At 47.6% G+C, this 22,927-nt stretch overlaps 1 long non-coding RNA gene across 1 annotated transcript; it reads right to left on the reverse strand.

Annotated features, from left to right (window-relative positions):
* Positions 1 to 1,566: 1,566 nt before the first annotated feature.
* LOC131137448 (uncharacterized) lies at positions 1,567 to 22,503 on the reverse strand. The gene is made up of 5 exons (XR_009131916.1): positions 22,180 to 22,503; positions 4,684 to 4,775; positions 4,364 to 4,531; positions 4,053 to 4,148; positions 1,567 to 3,715 (listed from the first exon to the last, which is right to left on the reverse strand). It is a non-coding gene; the product is annotated as an uncharacterized LOC131137448 (long non-coding RNA).
* Between the last annotated feature and the right edge of the window lie 424 nt (positions 22,504 to 22,927).

Here is a 22,927-nt window from a genome sequence, read left to right on the forward strand (position 1 = left end):
ATTTTCTTTATTCTTGTTAAATTAAGATATTTGAGAACAGCGGAATGTTTTATCAGAGCTTTTATTGTAGAAAATCGGAACCAAAGCACTGAAAAAGTTTGTATATTTTTCTGTTTTTAATAAAAGCGTTTTGTTTTTTTTTGGAAAACCTGATGCGGCCCAGCCTTGCCCAGACCCTAGCTCCAGTGGCCCCCAGGTAAATTGAGTTTGAGACCCCTGCTTATAATGAAGGCAACACATGCTGTTTGTATCTATAATAAAGCGCCCAGAATTGGTTTCCAACAAGTCAACATCCATTCCAGTCAAAGGGCCACCCCGTGCCGTTGGGGCTCGGGCCCAGGAAGGGATGTATGCGGCATTTGCCCGCTTTGGGGCAGGGGACAGCTCTTGGCGGAAAAAGGCCATTTCCTTTTTTGTTTTAGGGTATCGGTCGGTGCCACTCTCTATGTTAGTCCAGCTAGCTTGTCGGATAAATCTCACTCCCGCTTTGTGGCGACTGTGGCAAGGAAAACTCCCTCAAGGGAAGAAACCTCAAGGAACGACACGGTACCAGACCCCCCTGGGCCTCTTTGATGGCCACGTCTGGCCCATGTACTTGAAACACAAGACCTTCATGCCAGAACCTGGCATCGGTGAGACGACCATCTGCTTCTGTCGTCCGACAGTTTAGGAATATAATTTAGTACTCCCTGAGCTCCAAGAGGAGACTCGGACGTGACCCCACCCGATGTCGCCCAGCTCAGTCGTGGACCCAGGGCCCCAAACTTCAGACTGCTCACCTGAATGGTATGCGCAGGCTTACAATCATAAGTGGAGCCCAACGGGGGACAACTTCGCTAAGCACCTGACTTTCACCCCCAGTCATGGAAGCTTCGTGCCAGGTACTTTCTTGTTTGCAAGTAGGGAGCAAGTATGATCTCTGCCATATAAGAGTAAGATCATATCTCAGAGTTTGCCCAAGGAGACCATCTGCTGGAGTTCTCACCCTAATCTGGTGTTGTATCCACCAGCAGGGGCTTTTGTTTCCTTCCTTTCAAAATACACTTCCTTGGATGAGACTGTCATTCATGGACTCCACCTCGGGGTGAGACATTCCGGTCCATGGTACTCTTTGGTATCAGGGTTGTATCAGGAATCACCATAGAGTTTTCATTGCCCAGCTGGACAGCCCCCAAAGTGTCCGACTCTTTCCACCACAAAATTTGATGGTTTCATTTCCGCTGCTTTCTCGTGTGCCAATGGAGATGATGGACTCCCATCTCTGCGGTTTAAGAAGGAGAATAGGAGTGGTGATGCCCAAAAGGACCGCCGCCCCACGGCCCTGTGGTTGCTGCCTCCATTGCCCCAGCTTGGTTCTCCTCCAGTCTCTATTAGGGATCGACGAATATGTTTTTTTTGGGGGCCGATGCCGATACCGATTTTTAGTCGATGGCCAGTTTTGCTTGGGCTGATATTTGTGGCTGATACTGCTTTTGCTCCCTCAATTTACATGAAAAAAATGACAATGATAACAAATATTACAGGTCTCAAATTTAAAGAAATATTTATTGAAATGTAAACACTGAACACAGTAGGATTCAGCTTTCTTAAACACACATTTAAACGGCATTATCAACTTTAAAATGAATAAATATTTAACCATGTGCAAAACATTTCTGTTGTCGTTTAAGTTTAGCATCGATGTGATGACTGCCCCTCTGCAGTGAGACACACCCCCTCCCTCCACCTCCACACACACACAAACACAATTTAGTATGATATATAGAACATTTCTCTCATGCAGTCGTTGTGTGGGTTTCAGATCAGCGCTAGCAATGCTCTGGGCCATGTTGTCCAATGAAGCCCTGATGTCAGTGGGGCATGCCCCCATAAGGGGGCTGATAGTAATCCCAAGGTATTTTACCTGATCTTGGGTGCCCAACATGCGGATAGTCTCGCCCCTTATCCACCATGGGTCGGTGCCACACAGTTTCCTATCATGCCTGGGCCTCAGCAAGAATCCACAGCACTTATCAACATTGACCCTAAGTCCCGTCAATTCCAGGAAAGTTTCCAGAATGATGAGGTTCCGTTCCATGCCAGCCCAGGATCCACTGAGCAACACTAGGTCGTCAGCAAATGCCAAGGAGGTCATGGACGCAGACCCCACTCTCATTCCCTTCCCCTGCGTTTCCAACACCAGCAGTGGATCTAGCGCAATATTGAAGAGCAAGGGGGAGAGTGGGTCACCCTGCTTGACACCACTCTCAATTCTTATCCGATTGGTCCAGCCAACATTGGTCTCCACTGTAGACGTGCACCCTTTATCAGATTTTGAATGAGCTCCAGCAGGAAAACATCTACCCCCCGACGATGGAGGGCTTCAATGATGAGTTTGTGGGCCACCGTGTCAAAGGCCTTTGCAAGGTCAATGAACACAACCGCGAGAACCTTTCTTTTAGCAGCAGAATGTCATATAATGCCACTCAGAAGTAACATGTTTTCAGAACTGCTCCGGACTTGGATGAATCCTCTTTGCCTGGGATTGAGCGCACAGACCTCTCGGACCCTGCTATGCAAAGCTGCTGAGAAAAGTCTGAGGAGCACCGACCCAATAGTGATAGGTTGCCAGTCCTCCGGGATCACTTGTTTTGGGAATAAGGGTGGTACGGCTGCGCTTCATACACCTGGGCACACTACCCAGAAGCAGCATGTTAAAAATCTAGCCAGTTTTCTAGCCCGATTCAGAGCTTGGGTGCTAAAGGTCAGTCGAAGTTTCCATTGGTGTCCACCCATCCGCCAAATGGCAATTTGAGCTCTGCCCCGACCTTTTTAATTGTTAACTCGTCCAGGTCTCCGTGTAACCTGGAGCAAGTTTTCTCCATATTCTCATAGAGGAGTCCTCTATGAACTTTACGGTATCCCCAGCTGGGTTTATATCGAGCTCCTCTTTAAGCCACTCTCTATGCCTTTCATCTCCAGTAATGTCGGGGCAAGGACTCTTTTTACGCTCAAATTTTATTTTGTTCACAATTTGGGCTATTGTGAACCTGGGCTTCACCTGTTTGACCGACTCGACCAGATTGGCTGGCTTGGACCATATGATTTCCCACAGCTTTTTGGTGTCTTTCTCGTTCCATCTCACTCTGGTCCCCTTGCTCGGCTCCTGTCCGTTAGAACCAGCGAAGTACATGGTGGGATGTTTGCTCCTACAATGCAGGGACAGCCCTCCAGCAGTTCAGAAACTTCAGGAACAGTGAGCGCAAGCATGATTTCAAGGCATCGGGATTATTTGTCTGCGGCTCCCCCATATGGGGGCATGACAGGCAGCCGTGTGTACGGTTTTGAAGCACCCCGCGCATCTTCTACAGAAGATTTGGAGTCTTCTCGATCTGTGCTTCTTCCGGAGGTGATGCATAGCTCCCCTAGCTGTATCAAGCATCTCCTCACAGAATCTGCACTTTTCTTTATGCCAAGGAATCCTTAAGCCCACGATGATATCCTTATATATCCTACCGACCAGTTCCAAGGGAAATACCACCCTTCCTAGATGTGATAGGGCAACCATGGACACCATCCTATTTTTAGGGAAGAGCACCATTCCTCCCCAGTCCTAACCCTCTAGGATGACAGAGATTTTGGCTGGGTGGTAGTGAACTGGGCTTGTGGCATCGTCACTCACGGTTGCAAGGAGGACCACTGACGCATCCCCCACGTCTGGCTCATCCATATCATCCTGAAAAAATGAAAAGGCCAATAAAATATTTAAAAGAACAAATAAAAAATAAAGAACAGAGATTGACTGAAAGAGCTGTGAAAAAAATCTGAACAAATATTTATCTCTTAAATATTTTTAGAGCAGTTGTTTTGAGTGGACAAAATGTCCTTACGGGTCTCAAAGATTTTGAAAGACGGTTAAGGTTTAAACACCTGGCCAAATGTTTGCAGTTGAACACTGGCCCATTTACAGAAATATTAATGTGTGTTTTCCTTATACATAAGTACATGAAATGAAAATATCAATAGGTTAATTTACAGTACAATAGACTTGGTATTTCTTAACTGGGACTTACCACACATGTTCTGAAAAATCCAGACACTTCCTCATGCAGATAAACAGGAAGGGCATGGAGAATAGTGACCCGCCTTGTGTGGACATCATGTGACTCCTAAGAAGATTAAAATAGTGTAAATATTTGTGACAAGTTTACTAATCAAACCCAATGCCAGTCAACCATGATATTAGCTGCCACAATAATATCTGCACATAATTCCACTAATAACGTGCTGACTTATCTGGTGCATTTGTGAAATTCAAACACTTATTGAAAGCTTTAAATTCTCAACATTACACAAAGACTTCACCTGTGAAATGTATAATCACCTGTGTATCATGGACTTTGAAAATGTCGGCCAACGCGTCTGCAGTTTTGCCCGTTCTGGAAGCTTTCTGCCGAAATAACGCCATTAAACGTGGAGTGTGACGATCAAGTTCGGCATAGAAAGTATTGGGAAGGTTCTGGTTAGTAATGCGTTGAAATTCTGCATACACCTGCATTGTGGATAGGACAGTACAGAAAGCAGAGAGAAAGAGGAAGGAGATTATTTAATCTAGGATGAATGCATGGATAGCACTGCACACAATGTGATATACAGTACTGTCTGATACAGATGCAAACAGATGAATGAGCTGATCAACATTACCTCGGACAGCATACGAAGAGCAGGCCAGAGCTCCATGAGCTTTTTGATTGGTGGGCTGGACATCACAATAGTCTGTTGTCTGCATCATCTTGCTAATAAATGATTATATTATATGGGTTAGCCTGTTGAACTATCCAGTCAGCAACATTTTACACAAACACACACACACACACACAGCCTGTCAGTTGAACCTGAAGTTGCCAACAAAAAGTATTACCTATCTGTGCTAACCACAAAGAAGAAAAAAACAATTTTATCTGACCAGATAATTTAACTTTTAGCTAGACACAACACGTGGTGCTAGATTTAGCTTTCTGCTTCCACACACAGACACAGCTTCAACACAAATTAACGATACGCACACGCGCACATACACGCACGCACACACACACACAGCCGACAGTTGAACCTGAATTTGCCCACAGGGCAAAAAAGACATCACCTATTTGTGCAGTGAACCAAAACCACTCATATGAACTGCAGAAAATTAGGCTGGTAGCATTCATAAATTCTAATCTTAGTAAACACAAAGGAAAAAACTGTTTTTTTAAACTAGCTCATTTAACACATGGTGCTAGAGTTAGCTTTCTGCTTCCACACACTGACACAACTTCAACACAGATAAAGAGTTTTAATTTTGAGCAGTCACTGCATGTTTGGCATCACCAGTTTTTACAACTACATAACATTCACCGTGCAACACAGCTAACATTGATTGGCAACATTGCATGTTAGCTTGCTGCTAACCTAACGGTTACCATTTTTACATTTTACATTACGTGACTCAGTCCGTTTAAAAACACATTGAACCGCCTGAAACAAACATTCAAACGAGATTTATGTCGACTACTTACATTTAACCCAATGGCGCAGCACGGACTACTAATGTTGTCTCCATCGGTTAGTTGGTCCGTTGATCTCGCCGTTCTCTGCCAGTCCGCCTCGCGGTCTTCTTCTTCTTTTGTTTCTTGGCAGTTTCGACGCTCCAAGGCGTATTACTGCCCTCCACAGGTTAGTCCGTGAGTCACAGTCTTATCTCATATTCTCCCATACAGTCTTGTATCACACAGGAAGTGTAAAATTGTTGTCTCAGTCTGTTGACGATTGTTATGGAAGCCAAATAGTGTTAGAATAGAAAATGGAACTAATCCCAAATCTGTTAATGTTTTCAAAAGGTCTCTCAGCACAATAGACCACATTCAAGCTAAATATGTTTCACTGTCCACACTCACATAGCCCAGTACTATGTTTCCCAATTATATAAAAAAAAACAGTGTTTAATCCACAGTGCCCCAATCTTAATCTGCACCTTTTTACAGAATCTTTTCGGTTTCCTTGACAATAAATTACTTTTCGGGTGAAAAGAGAACTAGTGTCTTCCCTTGCTTTCTTTTTCGTGCCCCTACACAGATTACAACAGGAGATAAAAATAAGAAACAACGTTTTAAACCAGACATTTGTCAAGCCACACACATGCCTACCTCTCTCATGGAGATCAGGAATAAAAAGGAAGTAGGAAGGAGTGGCCAAAACTTATATACACTGGAGGTGTTACACTAATTAGGAGCAGTAGGGGGTACATGGGGACGTTTTCAGCGTTCCTCATAAACATGACAACACAAACACATCAGGTATCACTTCAATTAAACAGAAACTTGTGTAATTATAACATGAACATATATACAATATTTACAATTTACAATTATAACCCTATTACACTCACCCCCCAAGAATTACACAAAATTCTGTACTACAGTAAACCTCGGATATATCGGATTCAATTGTTTCCACTGGTTTTGTCCGATATAAGCGAAATCCGTTATATGCGTATACCGGAAAATGTCCGTTTTACGCATATATCGGATTTATATCCGGTATATGCGTAAATCGGATTTTATCCGTTATAAAAAGGCACTTCCTTGACTATGTTTCCAATGTACCTGGACGCGCAGGCAACGCTGCAAACGCTGCAAATGACGTCGTATAGCGGCCTGTCACGATTCGCGAATCGGAGCGCCACGATGCGTCCATCCGATATATGCGAGGGAAATTTAATGGAAATGCATTGGAACGGGACTGGAGATTTTGTCCGAAATAGGCGAAATCCGTTATAAAAAATACGATATATGCAATGAATTTTTATTGGAAATGCATTACAGAAAAATTGGTTCTTTATCTGTCCGTTGTGAGCGAATTTCCGATATATCCGAGTCCGATATATCCGAGGTTTATTGTACAACACAATCCACATCAACACAATGCCATTCATCAGCAATAAAAGCTACCCATTGAAAGGATAAGAGTACAGGAGCCTCGCTCGGTGCCTAGCAAGAACACACAATACTCTGTGGACAAGGTGAGGTGCCATATACACCGTACATACACAGGCCAAACGTTGTGGGTGGGAGGGGACGGGGGGCTATCCTGCAACACCAAACTCTAACACTGGTGTGGCGCAGCATGAGATTCCACTCAAGGTTTTGTAAGTCACACACTAACCAACAGCATGATGACCTGGCTCATCCCCCAATAATGACTCAAGTTGAGCCATAGACTCAATTAACGGTCTAATGACTCTACCAAACCGCGAGGTAATCCGGCATCTGATACCTGAGGTATATTGGCAGGGGCTGGTTGTGACAGGTTATCCGGGAGGGGTGACTGTGATGGAAGATCCGGGAGTACTGACTGCGACAGGGGATCCACCGCAGCAATGGGGCCACCAGCAGCGGGGGAGACTGCTGTAGAAGCAGGCAAGGGGCTGGCTGACCCAGGGAGCTCCTTTACAGTGGACTGGTCCCGGACCCAGGTGGCAGTGCGGTCATCACTCCAGCCATCATCACTCAACATGGAATCAGCCAGGGATGGCTCGACCATTGCAGCTGCAGTGTCCAAGTGAGATACCTCTGACTCATGACCTTCAGAAGTAGGAACATCTCCAGTTACAGTAGCCGTGGGCATGACTGTGGGAGCAGCCTCGTCCTCTAAAGCTCTGTCCAGTGGCAGGAAATTGACTTGGAGCAGCAAGTTACGGTGAACTACACGTTCGTTCCCCTCTGGATCTCTGATCCGGTACATGTGCAGGGCAGGCTTGGAAGCCACGACAGTGTGTATAACAGGCAGCCACTTGTCGGACAGTTTACGCTTCCCCTTGACACCTTTGTTTGCCAGCAGCACCTGGTCAACAAGTGACAGAGGTTGACCTTTGACCCTCTTGTTGTACTGGTCACACTGATGTTTCTGCTCAGTCGAGCAGTTCTTCTGGGCAAGTGCCATGGCGGAGTGCAGGTCTTTCAAAAGGGATTTAACATAAGCATCATAATCACACACCATCACGTCATGAAGCGCATTCTTGTAGAGAAGGTCGACTGGTAACCTTGGGACTCTCCCAAACATTAAATAGAAGGGTGCCAACCCAATCGTCTCATGCGCAGTGCAGTTATAAACAAAGGTCATGGTTTGGATCATCTGTGGCCATTTCTGCTTGGAGCGATGTAAGTGTTAATTATAAGTTAATAATAAGTTATTAATTATTTACTGTGCTAAGCATACACGTTTGGGATTCATTTTATATGCAGATGTTCGTAGCTACGTCATAATTTTCGACGCTCCAAGGCGTATTACTGCCCTCCACAGGTTAGTCCGTGAGTCACAGTCTTATCTCATATTCTCCCATACATTCTTGTATCACACAGGAAGTGTGATTGATGAAACACCTCAAGGGTGCGGCCTGGACACATCCTCAGTGAAGGACCTAGGGTCATTGGGTGTTTCGGGTCTTTGATCTTCAGATCCCTCACCCTCACCCCACCCTCACCTAGGCGACCCAACCGGGGGTGATCAGGCCCCGGTTTGTGTCCAAGCAGCGTGCTACTCCATGTGTCTCCCCTCTTGATCCACAGCCACCTCGAGGCTTTTTCGGCCGCCTCGCTGATGTTTTTGGTGGCCCTTCTTTCTTGCAGCCCTCTGATGCCAAGGAGCTTGAGTGTTCGATGCAACGACTGCCCTAGAAAGCCTCTGCAGCCCACTTCTACTGGCTCACAGCGGGCCCTCCAGCCACTCTCTCTGCACAACTCCACCAGCTCCAGGTATTTGGCCTTCTTCCGCTCGTGGGCCTCCTCCATCCGGTCTTCCCAGGGGACTGTAAGTTCCAGCAGCACCGCTTGTTTTGTGGCGTCCGATGTTAAGACCAGGTCTGGCCTCAGTGACGTCCTGGCTATGTGCTCTGGAAACTTAAGTTGCCTCCCGAGGTCCACTCGCAACTTCCAGTCACGGGCTGTGGCTAGCAGTCCGGTCGGGACTTTATGTCCTGCCGGGTGTTTCTCCCCAGCCCTGACGAAAGTGATGTTTTGCCTAACCGGGGGCTGGTGCTTGCTCTGCTGAATCCCGGTGCAGATGGTGTCTGCTACTGCCTTCAGCACCTGGTCATGGCGCCACGTGTATCTCCCCTCTCCCAGGGCTTTCGGGCAGCAGCTCAGGATGTGCTCCAGGGAACCCCATGTCGAGCACAGTGGGCATGCTGGGGTTTCTGCTAGCCCCCAGCGATGAAGGTTTGATGGACTTGGGAGCACATCGTACACTGCCTGAATCAGGAACTTGAGTCTGGCTGGTTCCGACTTCCAAAGTTCTGACCAGGTGATCTTCCGTGCCGATGCCTGGTCCCAATTGGTCCATGCTCCTTGCTGGCGCATGGCCACTGTCCTGGTTCGGCGTTCCTCTTCCACCTCTGCACGGATCTCTCCCTGCACCATCTGACGTCTCTCTCGTCCCTGGGCCTTGTTGTAGCGTGGTCTTGTGTGGCTACCAAGACCAGCTCGTCCAACTGCCACTGACCCTACTAAGACGCCATGCCTTAGTCTTGCTTCAGCCTGGTCAACTGCCTCTTGCGCCCGCCACTTCCTCCCCGTTCTGACCGTGATGCCTGCGGAGGAGACTCTGGTGTCGGCTGAGTCCCTGTACAGCAGCACCTCTCTGGCTCTGGTGACTTTGAACTCCTCGGTCAGGCCAGTAAAGGGGAGTTGCAGCTTGTTGGTATTCCCATACAGGGCGATGCTGCTTAGACTCTTTGGCAAGCCTAGCCACCTGCGCAGGTACTGGCTGATGTTGCGTTCGAAGCCCTCCACAATGGATACTGGGACTTCATAGATCAGTAGTGGCCACAGGAGTCTCGGCAGGATACCATGCTGGTATATCCATGCCTTGAACTTCCCCGGGAGGCCCGACTTGTCCACTACTGATAGCCAGGTCTTCAACTCTGTGTTGGCTGACTGCACCGCTGCCTTGTCTTTCAGAGTGCTGTCGAAGATCTTCCCCAGGCTCTTTACAGGCTTCTCCGATACTGATGGAATGGGGACTCCATTCAAGTTGAAGCGGTGTTTATCCTCAACTTTCCCCTTCCTCAGGACCAGGGACCTGGACTTGGCTGGTTTGAACATCATCCTCGCCCAAGTGATGCTCCTTTCCAGTCCCCGGAGAAGCCACCTGCACTCTGTCACTGATGTTGCTGTGACCGTCAGATCGTCCATGAAGGCTCGGATCGGAGGTTGGCGAATGCCGGATTTGGACAGGGGGCCCCTACACTCCACTTCTGCTGCCTTGACAAGCATATTCATCGCCAGTGCAAAGAGCGTCACTGATATGGTGCAACCAGTGATGATGCCCTTCTCAATGCGGTGCCATGCCGATGTTGTTGTCCCAGAGGTGAACCTCAGACTGAAGCTGCTGTAGTAGTCCTGTATGAGTTCAGTGATCTTCTCTGGAACGTGGTGTGTTGTCAAAGCTGTTGTTACCAGTTTGTGTGGAATGGATCCGTAGGCATTGGCGAGGTCAAGCCAAAGGACTGCCAGATTTCCTCTGCTTTCTCTTGCCTCCCGGATCAACTGGGTGACCACCCCTGTGTGTTCCAAACAGCCTGGCATGCCTGGAATTCCTCCCTTCTGCACCGTGGTGTCTATGTAAGAATTCCTCAGGAGGTACTCAGTTAGCCGGTTGGCGAGAATCTTGAAAAAGATTTTGCCCTCCACGCTGAGCAGGGAGATGGTGCGGAACTGCGTGATGTTGCTTGCATTTTCCTCCTTTGGTATCCAGACGCCCTCTGCATGTCGCCACTGCTTGGCGACCTTCCCTCTCCGCCATACCACCTTGATGAGCCTCCACAACCTCTCCAGGAGTCTTGGGCAGTGCTTGTACACTTTATACGGCACTCCACTTGGGCCTGGGGCTGCGCTTGTCCGTGCTGCTCGGACGATGTTCCTGACTTCTACCAAGGAGGGCTCTTTGCTGTTGAACTGGAAGGAGGGTTCTGGTGGTGTGGTTATTCCTCTGCAGGGGGGCAGATCCTCCTCTCTCCTGTTGTCACTGTATGTGTCACTGAGGTGCTGGTTTATCTCTTTTTCTGGGCAAGTAAGGGTCCCACTCCGTTTTTGCCCCAGCAGCTGCTTGGTAAATCCGAAGGGATTAGCTATGAAGGCTGTGCGCTTGCGTGCCCTTTCTCTGCCCCTTCTCCTGTGCCACTCAGCTCGTCGGAGGGAGATGAGCTTCTGCCTCAAGATGTGCCTGAGTTCTGCCAGGGCTGGTCTTTCCTCCTCACTTGCACTCTTGTACTGATGTCTTAGGGCCTTCAGTTCTTTCCTGAGCTGTGACATCTTAGTCTCGCGCCGGTTTGGTCTGGCGATGTTCTGAGTCTTTGGTTGTTTGGTACCAAATCTCTCAGCACCAATGCTGATGATCACTGTGCTCATTAACTGCAATCGTTGGTCTACTTCCCCTCTGCATGATGACTCTAGAGTAGCATCAACATCCTCGTCAAACTGGCGCCACTCTGTCTCCTTGTTTGCGGATGGCCATAAGACCCGGCGATGTTCAGATGGTTTGCTTGGTGCAGCATGTTGAGCTTGGAGGTTCTGGACACTGTGGGGTGACTCCGGTTCCTGCTCCTCCTCCGTCTCACCAGAGTCAGTACTGGGTGCTGGCTCTGTGCGTTGCTCAACTTGCTTCCTCCTTGTGCAGCCCATCCTGGCCTGGTGGATCCTCAGGCCTCTCAGGTTCTTACAGACCTTGCCGCAAAAACAGGTTGCTGTCGTAGTCGATAATCCGTCGCGTATGTCTGCTGCCGGGAGATCCGTCCGTTTGGGGTGCTCATCCTCCCCCCCTCTCGGGCACCCCTGGGGGTATCTTTCTTTAGGGCTTTCCGTAGCAAAGTCTGGGTGCTCCCTCACGGGAGCTGCAGCTCAGGATGCTAGCCTTCACTGCCCCGGTTGCCGTCTCTCCGTGCTGTCCACTGGCTCTCCAGTTGTCACCATACTTTCACGGTTGTCATCCAGTCTTTCCTAGAAGTCACTGGCTAGGCCAGACAGGTTAGATTGATGAAACACCTCAAGGGTGCGGCTTGGACACATCCTCAGTGAAGGACCTAGGGTCATTGGGTGTTTCGGGTCTTTGATCTTCAGACACCCTCACCTAGGCGACCCAACTGGGGGTGATCAGGCCCCGGTTTGTGTCCAAGCAGCGTGCTACTCCATGTGTCTCCCCTCTTGATCCACAGCCACCTCGAGGCTTTTTCGGCCGCCTCGCTGATGTTTTTGGTGGCCCTTCTTTCTTGCAGCCCTCTGATGCCAAGGAGCTTGAGTGTTCGATGCAACGACTGCCCTAGAAAGCCTCTGCAGCCCACTTCTACTGGCTCACAGCGGGCCCTCCAGCCACTCTCTCTGCACAACTCCACCAGCTCCAGGTATTTGGCCTTCTTCCGCTCGTGGGCCTCCTCCATCCGGTCTTCCCAGGGGACTGTAAGTTCCAGAAGCACCGCTTGTTTTGTGGCGTCCGATGTTAAGACCAGGTCTGGCCTCAGTGACGTCCTGGCTATGTGCTCTGGAAACTTAAGTTGCCTCCCGAGGTCCACTCGCAACTTCCAGTCACGGGCTGTGGCTAGCAGTCCGGTCGGGACTTTATGTCCTGCCGGGTGTTTCTCCCCAGCCCTGACGAAAGTGATGTTTTGCCTAACCGGGGGCTGGTGCTTGCTCTGCTGAATCCCGGTGCAGATGGTGTCTGCTACTGCCTTCAGCACCTGGTCATGGCGCCATGTGTATCTCCCCTCTCCCAGGGCTTTCGGGCAGCAGCTCAGGATGTGCTCCAGGGAACCCCATGTCGAGCACAGTGGGCATGCTGGGGTTTCTGCTAGCCCCCAGCGATGAAGGTTTGATGGACTTGGGAGCACATCGTACACTGCCTGAATCAGGAACTTGAGTCTGGCTGGTTCCGACTTCCAAAGTTCTGACCAGGTGATCTTCCGTGCCGATGCCTGGTCCCAATTGGTCCATGCTCCTTGCTGGCGCATGGCCACTGTCCTGGTTCGGCGTTCCTCTTCCACCTCTGCACGGATCTCTCCCTGCACCATCTGACGTCTCTCTCGTCCCTGGGCCTTGTCGTAGCGTGGTCTTGTGTGGCTACCAAGACCAGCTCGTCCAACTGCCACTGACCCTACTAAGACGCCATGCCTTAGTCTTGCTTCAGCCTGGTCAACTGCCTCTTGCGCCCGCCACTTCCTCCCCGTTCTGACCGTGATGCCTGCGGAGGAGACTCTGGTGTCGGCTGAGTCCCTGTACAGCAGCACCTCTCTGGCTCTGGTGACTTTGAACTCCTCGGTCAGGCCAGTAAAGGGGAGTTGCAGCTTGTTGGTATTCCCATACAGGGCGATGCTGCTTAGACTCTTTGGCAAGCCTAGCCACCTGCGCAGGTACTGGCTGATGTTGCGTTCGAAGCCCTCCACAATGGATACTGGGACTTCATAGATCAGTAGTGGCCACAGGAGTCTCGGCAGGATACCATGCTGGTATATCCATGCCTTGAACTTCCCCGGGAGGCCCGACTTGTCCACTACTGATAGCCAGGTCTTCAACTCTGTGTTGGCTGACTGCACCGCTGCCTTGTCTTTCAGAGTGCTGTCGAAGATCTTCCCCAGGCTCTTTACAGGCTTCTCCGATACTGATGGAATGGGGACTCCATTCAAGTTGAAGCGGTGTTTATCCTCAACTTTCCCCTTCCTCAGGACCAGGGACCTGGACTTGGCTGGTTTGAACATCATCCTCGCCCAAGTGATGCTCCTTTCCAGTCCCCGGAGAAGCCACCAGCACCCTGTCACTGATGTTGCTGTGACCGTCAGATCGTCCATGAAGGCTCGGATCGGAGGTTGGCGAATGCCGGATTCTCCCTGTCTCCCTGGCGCAACATGGGCTTGCCATCCTTGCAGGCGCTGATGAGGAAGTAGCCGTAGAAATTGCTGTCTCAGTCTGTTGACGATTGTTATGGAAGCCAAATAGTGTTAGAATAGAAAATGAAACTAATCCCAAATCTGTTAATGTTTTCAAAAGGTCTCTCAGCACAATAGACTACATTCAAGCTAAATATGTTTCACTGTCCACACTCACATAGCCCAGTACTATGTTTCCCAATTATATAAAATATAAAAAAATCATTGTTTAATAAGGTCTAAACGGTAATTTAACCATAAGCAGACTAATAAGTTAAGGTTTAAAGGTGAAAGAAACGTTTTAGGTTGAAACTAAGATTTGTGAAATTGGTGATTTTGAGGGTTAATGGTAAAGAGAAGGCATTTAGTCTAGGTTTAAAGGGTAACACTAGTGAAATTTAGAGTCACTAAAAACATTTATTTCATCAAGATAAGGTAATTTAACACATTTCTTAGCACATTTGGTCAGCATTTAAGGTTGATGTTTGCATATTTGTGCTAAAGCAATGCTACCTTTCTCATTTGCTTCAAAGGACTGAGGTAATTTAAGTTTACATCAGTTTATACACTATAAATTGAAGTTCACACGTAAACTTGATGTCCTACACAGCCTTAACGCAGGCTCCACATAGTTAATAACAACCTTACTGGCTACTCATTGAAGAAAATATTGTAACTGACATTACACATAGTGATCCAATTCAAGTCTTTACTTGGTTATTCAATTCACTTAAAATGTCTGACACAAACACAAAGAACCACCACGAAAACACTGAAGGAACAACTCAACCCCATGCCGCTGACATTCAAGCTGCTGAAGAAGGGGAAGAGTTACAAAGAAGTGAAAGAGCTCGAACCCTGACTAAAAAGGGAAAGGAATTTCAAGAGGAAAGTTCCTATTTCCCAAGGCTTTCAGTTTGTGCCTCAAGCTCCACCAGCTCCATCATCCATGTGTCAAGGGCAGAACAACTCTGATTTGGTTAATGTGCTAGCAGAAGCTATAAGTGCTAATCGCCTTCCAATACCAGCGCCTGCAACATTTGATGGAGATCCTTTGAAGTTCAAAGACTGGCGACTGTCTTTCAAGACATTAATAGACAGAAAAAACATTCCAAAGAACGAAAAACTGTATTACCTAAGAAAGTACCTAGGTGGTGCTGCAAGGAAAGCTGTAGAAGGATTTTTCCAAGTAGGCACTGAAGCAGCATACGACTCTGCTTGGCAGCTGCTAGAAAAACGCTTCAGAGACCCATTCATTATCGGGAAGTCTTTCAGAGATAAGCTGCATGGATGGCCAAAAATAAGCTCTAGGGATGGATGTGAGCTAAGAGAACTCTTCCTCCAGAGCTGTGAAGCTGCAATGCCCCACATTAAGACACTCAAAGTTCTCAACGACCGCAATGAGAGTAAAAAAATTCTGATGAAATTACCCGAGTGGTTAGTGTCAAGGTGGAATCGTACAGTCATGAAAGACAGACAAGCCAATGCTGTTTACCCAACATTCAAAGAGTTCATAAACTTCCTATCAAAGGAAGCAGAGCTGGCTTGTGATCCTATATCCTCCATACATGTACTTAAGAGCGTACAGGGTGAGAAACCAAAACACACCAAAGGTCGAGCCATTCAAGCAAAGACATTGTCTACAAACACGACACAGAACGACAGTCCATTATGTGTCTTCTGCAAAAGAACAGGTCATGCCCTTGCTAAGTGCAGAAAGTTTAGTGTAAGGACTGTCCAAGATCGCATCAAGTTTGTGCAAGCAGAAAAGCTTTGCTTTGGATGTTTAAAGGCAGCTCACCACTCAAGAAAGTGTGACAACCCAACATGTTTGCACGATGACAACTTCAATGGAAGTCAAAGGTCGACACCTAAGGGAAACGACAACAGACCCCAAAGAAATAGATGCAACAGCGACCACTAATAGAGTCATACAAAGGGCCAGAAGCACGCAAACATCCTCCCTAGTTCCAGTCTGGTTTTCATCAACAAAGGAACCAGATCATGAAGTCCTGGTCTATGCGCTCTTGGACACTCAGAGTGACACGACTTTCATCCTAGATGAAGTGGCCCAGGATCTAAACACAAACAAGGAAAATGTCAGTTTGCGGCTATCTACAATGTCAACAAGTTCAACAGTTATCCCCTGTCAGAACCTGCAAACCTACAAGTGAGAGGATACAACTTACAGAAAAGGATTTCATTGCCACCACTCTTTATTCGAGAATTCATTCCTGCCGATAGAACGCACATTCCCACCTCGGAGACAGCTCAAAAATGGCCTCACCTGCATAAACTGGCAGACAAGATACCACCACCATTGGACTGTGAAGTAGGCCTCTTGATCGGCTATAACTGTCAGCAAGCCCTTCTTCCGAGAGAGGTCCGATCCAGCAAAGAAAACTATCCATATGCTCAGCGAACAGATCTCGGCTGGAGCATTGTAGGTTGCTCAAATTCAGCCAGTGATTATAGTGATGCAATAGGAACCAGTCACAGAATCATAATACGACAAGTTACTCCCACTGTACAGCCATCAGATGAGCTTAAAAGAGAAGTGCACTTTGTGTGTAGAAACCGAGTTAAAGAGATCAATCCAACGGATGTAATCAAAGTTCTTGAGTCCGACTTTGTGGATCACACGGCAGAAGACAATTCAGTCTCCCAGGAAGACCTTCTCTTCTTGTCAAAGGTGAAGGAGGGAATAAGACAAAAAGAAGATGGCCACTACGAGCTCCTGCTTCCTTTCAAGACAGAAAAACTCAGTCTCCCAGACAATAAACCGTGTGCGGTTCACAGGCTTGCCTCATTAGAGCGACGACTCCGGAGAAATTAGGAATATTACAAGGACTATGTCCATTTCATGAATGACATAATAGAGAGAGGCGATGCAGAGAAAGTTCCAGAGTCCGAACTCAATAACCGGCCAACATGGTATATTCCGCACCACCTACCACCCCCACAAACCCGGGAAGATCCGTGTGGGTTTCGACTGTTCAGCACACTTCCAAGAAACCTCTCTGAATGATCATCTTTTGACAGGACCAGACCTGACGAACACATTAGTGGGTGTGCTGTGTTGATTCAGAAAGGGTCCAGTAGCCATAATGTGTGATGTTGAAAGAATGTTTCATCAATTTCATGTTATAAAGGAGCATCAAGATTATTTGAGGTTCCTATGGTGGGACAAAGGTGATCTGGACACCAAACCCTCAGTGTACCGCATGCGCGTACATCTCTTTGGTGCAACTTCTTCACCAGGCTGCTCCAACTTTGCACTGAAACATCTGGCAGCACAGGGCCATGGAAAGTTCAGCGAAGTTCATCCAGAGAAGCTTTTACGTCGATGATGGCTTAACAAGCTTAAAGTCATCTGCTGAAGCCATACATCTGGTGACAGAGTCAAGAGCCTTGTGCAGTACAGGAAAATTGCGACTACACAAGTTTGTGTCCAATGATAAGGACGTCATTGCCACAATACCACCAGAAGAACGTGCCCAAACCAAGGATCTAGACATGGCACTGGGGGAGCATATCGAGCGAGCCCTTGGAGTACAGTGGTGTGTCGAAGCAGATGAATTCCGATTCAGGGTCATCGTCAAGGATAACCCACTGACAAGAAGAGGAGTTCTCTCCACTGTTGCTTCTGTCTACGATCCATTAGGGTTTGTAGCCCCCTTCATCCTAGTCGGCAAACAGATCCTTCAGGAACTATGTAGAGGTAAAGTAGGCTGGGATGAAGATCTGCCGGAGGACATCCTTCCAAGATGGGAGTCGTGGCTAAGAGATCTGCCTCAATTGGCAGCCCTAAAGATCCCAAGAAGTTATCTCCCTGCAAGTTAGGGTTCACGACATGAACTTCACAACTTTTCCGATGCCAGTTGCACTGGATACGGTGCTTGTTCATACCTTTGAGTGATAAGTAAAGCAGGACAGATCAGCTGCTCACTTGTCATGGGGAAAGCAAGAGTAGCCCCTACCAAAATAATGACTATCCCAAGACTTGAGCTTTCATCAGCTGTGATTTCTGTCCGCAACGCCGATGTTATTCGCAGAGAGCTTGAGATTGAGAACATTCGAGACATTCGAGATATTACTGGACTGACACAAAGGTGATTCTTGGCTACGTGAATAACGATGCAAAAAGGTTCCACACATTTATAGCCAACCGGGTCCAACGTATCAGATCCAGTACAAGCCCCGAACAATGGCAATATGTCAGCTCTGCCAACAACCCAGCCGACTCCGCTTCAAGAGGAGTAAATGCAGCTCAGCTAAAGGATTCCAACTGGCTGAAAGGCCCAGACTTTCTTTGGCAGAAAATTCTTCCATATAAAGAGCAGATGGTGGGAGAAGTAGAGATCACAGATCCTGAGCTTCGCAAGACTCATGTCCACACAGTTAAGACAAAAGAACTGAATTTGATTTTAAGCCGTCTCACTAAGTTCTCTGACTGGTCCAGAGCAGTAAGAGCTGTGGCCAGGCTCAAGAGGTTTGTAAGAGAGTTCAAAGGACTTCAGCCAAAACCCAACGAAGCAACAAACCTTGAAGAAAGAAGAAGAGCAGAGCTCTTCATTATAAAGCTAGTCCAAGCAGAAGCCTTTGCTGAAGACATCTGCATAATAAAGTTCCAAAGTGAAGGCACCTCAAACAAGTACACCAAGCTACATCGCTTAAATCCCTTCTTGGACACCGACAATGTTCTCAGGGTGGGAGGAAGGCTATCCCAGTCAGCCCTGCACTATGATGTAAAACACCCTGCTATACTTCCCAAGAAATCTCATGTGTCAGCCCTGCTCATCAAACATCATCATGAGCGTGTACATCACCAAGGAAGAGGCATGACCATGAACGAGTTAAGAGCGCACGGAATATGGATCATAGGATGTGGAAATGTGGTATCCTCGCACATTTACAGGTGTGTTAAATGTAGGAAATACAGACGAATAACCGAGGTTCAGCAAATGGCAGACCTTCCAGAGGAGCGAACAGAAGCATCCCCTCCCTTTACATACTGCGGCATTGACTGTTTTGGTCCCTTTCTCATAAGGGAAGGAAGAAAGGAATTGAAACGATATGGATTGCTGTTTACATGCTTATGCTGTAGAGCAGTGCACATCGAAACACTGGATGATTTAACAACAGATGCGTTCATGAATGCGCTTCGAACATTCATAGCCATCAGAGGACCTGTCCGCCAAGTGAGATGCGATCGGGGAACAAATTTCATGGGAGCAAGGAGAGAGTTTGTTGAGTTGCTCAAGGGAATGGATCAGGAACGGCAACGAGCAATGGGTTGTGAATTTGTGATGAACGTCCCCTCTGCAAGCCATATGGGTGGAGTATGGGAACGTCAGAGTCAAACAATTCGCAGCATCCTGACTGTCATGCTTGACAAGTCTGCAGGCAGGCTTGATACCACAACCCTAAGAACGTTTCTCTATGAAGCAGGCCTTTGAGTGTTGAACATCTCCATGATCCTACTGGCCCAGAGCCTCTGACCCCTAACCATATCTTGACCATGAAATCGTCGATCGTACTGCCCCCACCTGGACAGTTTTGCAAGGAAGACCTCTATCTGAACAAAAGGTGGAGAAGAGTGCAGTTCCTAGCCAACGAATTCTGGCAAAGATGGAAACGGGAATATCTACTAAACCTCCAACAGCGGCAAAAATGGCAAAGACCCTTAAGGAACTCACAAGTGGATGACATTGTGATCGTACAAGATGACAACTCACCAAGAAGTGAGTGGAAGCTTGCCAGAGTTGTGGAAACGTACCCCAGTCCAGACGGCATGGTGCGAAAACTGAAACTACTGATCACTGATACTACATTTGATAAAGGCAAATCACATACCAGATCAGTACACATTGAGAGACCTATTCACAAAGTGGTCACACTACTTGAAGCTAGTTAGATCACATTCACATGCATCCTAAGCATTTCACTCATTCCTAGTTTCGTTTACAAAAAAATCACAAATTACAGTTTAAGTGATTTGGTGAGAGTGTAAGTGCTGTTACAGAAATGCACTAAGCATAATTATTAAATCAGTTCATGAATTTAGTTAATTAATAATTTATTTCATTGAAGCTTAAAACGGGTTAAAATATTGTACATTATTGTAATTAAATGACAAATAAGTTAATGAATTTATTGTGTATGTTTTCGTTGTTCCCATGGTGGAACTAAATATTCTTGTTTGTGCTGCTAAGTGGCAGCATTAAGTGAAGGACAAAAGGGGAAGTTATAAACGCACAGCACGTCTTTTGCACGTACTGTCTAAGTGGGAAGCTAACAGTCATCCGGACTTCCAAGACTTTAAGGACCTCTTTTCACGACCAGCAGCCAACGAGTTCTCATGGCGTGAAGGCATGGATGTATGAGAAACAAGCTCATATATTAAACGCCCGTTTCAAAGAACCGACTTGTGTCTGTTGTCGTGGAGAGAGCTACAGTGCATCTGCCTTCAGGGTCTCTGGCACAACAAACTGGAACCTTTTCCTCTTGGTCAAGGGGTCCTGTATTACTCTGTAAAGAACTCCCTCCAGGAATGTTAGCCTGTCCCACTGCTTCAGAACTCGCAATGTTTGTTGACTTTCCTTGCAGCGCTCACGTCTGGTAGGTCCGCGTTTCCTGTTAACATAATACGCAGCTCTTGAGATAACAGGGTCCTGTTGCTGGTGTAACTGCAGGTCAGCAAGGGACAGGGCAGGCAACGCATTTTGGCCAGGAGGGTTCAAGGCAGTGAGGTGGTCTGCCAAAGATGCTGCACGCTGCTGTGGAGCATTGTCCCACTCATCGAAAGAGGAATAAAGGGAGGTGACATCTTCCTGGGACATGGAACTCTCTATTGCAGCAATGCGAGGGGAGCACCTTAGTGATTGTGGCTGGAAGGCATCCTGCACACATCCATCGCTGACATCACAGACTCGACTCAGCAGCTCAGAGTAAGGCATACACAGCAGTTGCTTTCTCAAAGGTCTCACAAACGGGTTTCTGCTGAGAGCATCAGGGACCACATTCTGCCTGCCAGGAATGCGCTTGATTTCAAAGGCATACGGAGCCCGTTTGGAGACCCAACGTTGTTCACAGGCATCCAGTTTTGGCTTAGTCAAGATGTGAGTGAGGGGATTGTTGGGTTGCAGGGACGACAGAAGGTGGGAGGGACAAGGACGTAGATTTAGACGTGTTAGCTGCGAGGGCACCTGAATGGGGCATGGTAGGTTTTGGTTGTGGGCCGACAACCCGACCATTTGTATAGACTGGGCTGCTGCCTTTCTAACAGTTCTCATGTGAGAATCCAGACGTTCTTGAACCTCAGCTGCTGTCCACTGTTCAGGTGCCTTCAGTTGAAATGACATGGCAAGGCCAGGGTCAGGACAGTGATTAATAAACATCAAAACCACTTCCACACTGGGGTCCTCAACAGATTTGCCCCGCCTACGGAGACACTCATCGGCTGTCAATGGACTTGTTAAGGCGAATCCAGTAGTCCATCTCTTGCTTTGCCTGTTAGTCTTGACATAATCAGCTCAAACATTTCTGCCTGGGTTTCACATTTCACAGGTAACACGCCATCATGTCCACCCATTCATGAACAGAGAATGTATCGGCACGATCGCCCCTGAAGTAAGGTGATGCCTTGACGTCTTGCTGTACAACCACTTTCACTTGTGCTGAACCATCATGGCTGGGAGACTTGTTCATTGTCGGGGACTGGGGCTGAAAGGCACCAGTCTGGTGCATAGTGCTAAGATTGGCTGAGATGCTGTCTCCAATCTGTCTAGCCAGTGTTGAAACCATGTCTCCAAAATCCTCAACGGATATGACTTGTGTAGGCTCAGGCACCGCTTTGGTAATTGGAGTGGAACTAGCGGTGGGGATAGGCTGCGGGGTAACAGCCGAAGGGTTTATCATGAGGCCGGGACCGCTTGGGGATGCTAACATACCCCCCCTCCCAAATGTGACACCATGCCTATAACCAGCCATTGCAGGAACCTGAAAAAAATGTACCGGTATATAGGTGTCCCCAAACAATAGTGAGCTGAATAAACCAGAGCAGTATAAGAGGGCAATATAGACACAAGCAGTATTCAACTCCAAGCCCACTTCAATTACACATACAGGCTGGCATGTTATGGATTTTGGTTATTTTCTTCTCCTATATACAAACAATCACAGTAACAACTTAATGACAAAAGTTACCATAAGCTGCAGTAGCCGGTAAAAATAGTATCGCCAGCACCAACCTAGAAAACGAAGTAGCACACACGGCAAAACAGCGTGCGCGTCACCACACCTCGCGTGCACGCGGGAGCGCGCGCCGTCGTCGTCTTCCGGAGCAGAGGAGGGAGGGGGCGAGCAGCAGCGGTAGCGGCCAGCAGAGCAGCGTACCCCGGGGACCAGACGAGCGCTGGTCGGCGATGCAACGGGTCGTCACGGCACCAAGTGGAACCGGTGGTGTTTGACTCCGCGCCGGGTTGCCGCAGTTGCTGCACTTTATTCTCGGCTGATGGAGGACAATAAACATGTTGTAGTTACAATGTGGCCGAGTAACGTGCCCCTCTCTCATGGAGATCATGAATAAAAAGAAAAGTACAAAGTGAAACATAAATAGCATACCTGATGGAGGACAATAAACAAGTTGTAGTTACAATGTGGTCGAGTAACGTGCCCCTACACAGATTACAACAGGAGATAAAAATAAGAAACAACGTTTTAAACCAGACTTTGTCAAGCCACACACATGCCTACCTCTCTCATGGAGATCATGAATAAAAAGGAAGTAGGAAGGAGTGGCCAAAACTTATATACACCGGAGGTGTTACACTAATTAGGAGCAGTAGGGGGTACATGGGGACGTTCTCAGCGTTCCACATAAACATGACAACACAAACACATCAGGTATCACTTCAATTAAACAGAAACTTGTGTAATTATAACAATAACAATATTATACAATATTTACAACAACATTATAACCCTGTTACACTCATA

This window comes from Doryrhamphus excisus, chromosome 10 (assembly GCF_030265055.1).
Source record: "Doryrhamphus excisus isolate RoL2022-K1 chromosome 10, RoL_Dexc_1.0, whole genome shotgun sequence".
NCBI classification, from domain to species: Eukaryota; Metazoa; Chordata; class Actinopteri; order Syngnathiformes; family Syngnathidae; genus Doryrhamphus; species Doryrhamphus excisus.